At 40.8% G+C, this 4192-nt stretch overlaps 1 long non-coding RNA gene across 1 annotated transcript; it reads left to right on the forward strand.

The window, feature by feature from the left end:
- The first annotated feature begins 1512 nt into the window (after window positions 1-1512).
- On the forward strand, window positions 1513-3417 carry LOC116652740. Its single transcript, XR_004305897.1, has 2 exons — window positions 1513-1832; window positions 3122-3417. It is a non-coding gene; the product is annotated as an uncharacterized LOC116652740 (long non-coding RNA).
- The last annotated feature ends 775 nt before the right edge of the window (window positions 3418-4192 follow it).

Consider the following 4192-nt stretch of genomic DNA (forward strand, 5'->3'; position numbering starts at 1 on the left):
ATTCCCCCAGCAGCCATGGAGGGTGAAAACATTTTCTGAAAGTGGAGCTTCTTTAATAATCTTATCCTTCATGGTGTTCTAGGAAATACCAGGTGTTACATATGTTGATGGCAGTATATGGCAACTGGTGACACATTCTTCAAAGGCAGTGGCTATGATTAGCCATCACTGTTTATAAAAGACATGGGAAGGCTGATAAGGACCTATTTTGCTTCTTCCTCTGCAGTCAAATAGAGCACTGTGAACTTGTGGGACTCTGACGCTGGCTAGAGCTCCAGTGGTGAAGTCACCACGTGCAACTGGAGTTGGTCCTTCAGGGCTGTGTCCGATGGTCCCTGAAGAAGCTGCAGTGGGAGATCTACAAAGGCCCACCAGGATGAGCATCACCCTTCATCAGGAAGGATAAACACCCATGTGCACTGAGAGCTAAAAGCTCCTTCCAAAGAAACAAAACACTGTGCAATTTGTAAGTCAGTCATGCAGCCCGCTGCTCTCTGAGTAAGGTGTAGCCTGCTCTGTTTCACTTCTGTTGCCTCTACCCATGTGCTTTTCCCCTTGAGAAAGGGACAATCAACGTGCAGCCCTGAGCAAAGTCCAACATGTGTAATTTAACTGCCAACATCAGCCACTTCAGCAGCACACTCCATGCCCTGCACGGCTCTCGCTCAGCTCTCACATTGCCTTGCCACACATTGGGGTTGCACTCCTACCTGGAGAAGTGGCTGGGAGATGCAGTGACCACATCTCCACAGCCCCGATAGGCTTTGGTATTAAAATGCAAAGCAGAGATTACTCTGCAGAGTCAAGCCATTTAGAAGCAGCAATATTTTGAATTTCAGAACTATGTGAAAGATCAGTTTTAACCTTTGAATAGAGTTCAAAATACATCCCTCAGCGCACTTCCACTTTTAAATAAACAGGAGAATCAGGGGCCCTGACATTTCCAAAGCCCACAACACCGGATTGTTTTCTTTGCAGAAATACACTGATTCTTAGCGACTGTCTACAAAAGATAACAATAGAATTTGTCAAATAAAATGTGATCTGGTGATAGATTTAGCTGCAGTTTTACAGCACCTTTGGGTACTTTTGGCTCATTGAATAGAAGAATTTGGATGTATTTTCAGCTCTGAGGACACGTTCTTCCCCTCAATGATTTTTTGTAAATGTCATTGAAGATGCAGCAGTCATGTAGCAAGTGAGAAAAGCAGCTGTGTTACTGTCAGGCTGAATCAGAATCATTGCGCATATATACTTAAGTGACTCAGCAGTAGCTAATTGAGTATTTGGGATCCATACTCCATTGGTAGTGGTCATGTAATTTCCCTTCATGTGAAGGGGATTCAAGCATATGATTTAAGCAGAAAGTACGTAGCAACAGAAACCCTTCTTTAAGTAGGTGTTTTTTTTGTTTTTTTTTGTTTTGTTTTGTTTTTGAGAGAGAGAAAACACAGCAACTTTCAGTATTTTGAAATCAATCATAAGCTGGGACTTTTTCTGGAAGATGTTCTAAAGATGAACTGTATGTCTTAGTGACATAGTATTACAACACCACTTGTATATATGGAGTTTATTAAGACACAGATTCCTCTAAAAGAAGGTATTGGGAAGGAGGAGAAGTAATTTTTTTTAAGGGTATATTTACCTTTAAATATATTTTTTCTGCAGTGAACTAATACAGAGAGGCAGGATGCCTTTGCTGTCCATATCCGGATTGAACAACACCATTTTCCAGATTTCAACACAACATTTCTCCTTTTGATGTCCTCCCACTGGTCTTCGAGAGCCATGTAGTAACTTGGAGTCCAGAATGAACAACTGAAAGTGTCTGGGTAAAGAGTGAGTAAGTGGTAGAAGTGCTGCTCTGCTACACAGGGGCTTGAATCCCAGGGGTTGGACTCGATGATCTCTAAGGTCCCTTCCAACCCGCACGAGACTGTGACTGTGACTGTGACTGCTTGCACAGAACATGGAGGAAGCCACGTCTCAGAGACAGCAAACACATCCTTGCCACTCTGAGATGTAAATTTATTAGCATGCGTTAGATCTGTAAGATTGGAGTCTGTGGTTGAGATTACGGCTGAGTTCTGCTCAAGGGGAACATAGCACTCTGCTGGGCAGCATACATAGCATGACACAGGGAATGGAAAATGGGGGATGTAAAAAAGAAAAAGAAAGGAATAAAACAAAATGGGGGAAAAACAACAACAACTTAGGTTTCTTTTTTTCAGCCTCTCGTGCAAATTACTGCTTTCATTAAGTCATTGCAAAATAAGTGACACACAACCTTTAGACCTGTCTTTTGCATGTAACTCTCTTCCAGGATTGGTATGAGGTCTACTGTTTCTTTAACCAAGATGAAGAAACATCGTTCTATTTCTGAACCATTTTTGCTTTTATTTTTACTATACAGTTATAGCCTTAGGCTGGGAGAAATATTCATGCTGTTCTCTCCAGTGTATATAGTTTCTAAGGACTGCACCACTCTTATGCATATGCAAAAGTATATGCTTTGCATATTTACTTTCTTTACACAAAATAGCATGCCCACCGCATCATGTACTGCTTTCACGTCTGCGCATATCCCCCCAAATTCATCATCTTCTCATATTTAGAACATAATTCTCATTCGAATCACAAGCAGTCAGATCTTTTTAATAAGTTATTCCAGAGATAACAGCTAATTATGATATTTCAAAAAGTGTACATTAATATTTCAGTAGGCTCAACATTTTGAAATACTACTCAAAGCAACATTACGGTCTCTTTTGCTGGTGAAACAAAAGGATACTTTCAGCAGGCAATCAGAGCGCCCTTCAACATAACACTCCACTCCCTTTCTACAGTATCTTCTGTTTGCCTTAAACCACAGTTTGGCAAAACCAGCTTTAATGGATCTTTCTTAACGTAATTAAATATATTTAACAATAGAATGCTTCAAAATCCTTAAATTAGTCATTTGTCGGAAGACAACGAATTCATTCAAATCCCAGCTTTTCAAATGTTTTTCTTCTGTAAATCCTATTAGCATTAATCTGCCAAAGCTAGGTGTGCTTCAGCTTTTATTATTATTATTATTATTATTATTATTATTATTATTATTATTATTATTATTTTCCAGATACTTGGAAAGCTCTGAGATCTACTCCCCATTTATTATGTTGCTGCACACTTTTGGAGGTCACACGTGGACTGGAGCATCAGCGTGGTCCTGCTGTCCTCGGTCCTGCTGTCCTCCATGCACAGCCTCAGCTCCGTGATGCTGCAGAACAAATGACAGAATGGGAGATTTTTGTGTGATTAAATCTACAGGGTGTGGCAAGAAGGGACAGAACCAAAGAGAAAAAGAGAAACCTTAGAAAACGAACTGCCCGCTATGAATGTCAACAACAGTGGGAGTAAATAACCTCTCCATTATTCCTCCTGCGTGTGTGTATTTCATTCCAAGAACAAGAGACTCATATCTCTAAGCCCTTAAATAGGCAAACCTAGCTAAATTCAGCCTAAGCCTCTGCAGGCCGAGGCCCAGAGGGAGGACTGAACAAGGCTCGCCTTACAGTGAGGCAGAGGCTGTGCAGCAGAATGTAGATCTCCGTTTCTGAGACCCCAGATATTTCCCAGCTCTCAAAAAGCCGGGGCAGGTTATGGTTCACAAAGGGAGATTAAAACTCCTCCAAATCAAAGTCAAATGTGAGCACGAAAGGAGCTGAAAAGAAAGGGGCTTTCCGTTCCTCCCTGAGGTACACACTTAGTCTTTCGTGGAAGAAACAAGAGGCCACATTTTCCTTTCAGTTTTATCTAGCAGGCATGTGAAAGGCAACTGAGGCTTCCGAAACCATCAATTAAATGCTGAAAGAACAGGTAGAAGTTTGCAAGGAGAAGAGGGAATTATTCACAGACTTCTAAACTATTTCAAACCAAAACACAGCAAAATCTCAGGATATGTATTTTTGTAACTGGTTGAAAGTTGGTACGAAGTTCCTCTCCATTAAGTTCCATGTTAGTTGGGGAAACAAGACAGAATTTTGTTGATACTGCTAAGTTTGCTTTGGGTTTGTGCATTTAATAATGAATAATGAGCTAAAGCCTAAACCAGCACTGGTAGAGCTCAAATCTCTTCATTAAGAGAGGTTTGTGTTGAAAAGTCAATTGTTTTACAGTGTCTCAAAGTGACTTCCTCTTGCAGCACTGA

The sequence above is a fragment of the Coturnix japonica genome, chromosome 1 (genome assembly GCF_001577835.2).
Source record: "Coturnix japonica isolate 7356 chromosome 1, Coturnix japonica 2.1, whole genome shotgun sequence".
Classification (NCBI taxonomy): domain Eukaryota; kingdom Metazoa; phylum Chordata; class Aves; order Galliformes; family Phasianidae; genus Coturnix; species Coturnix japonica.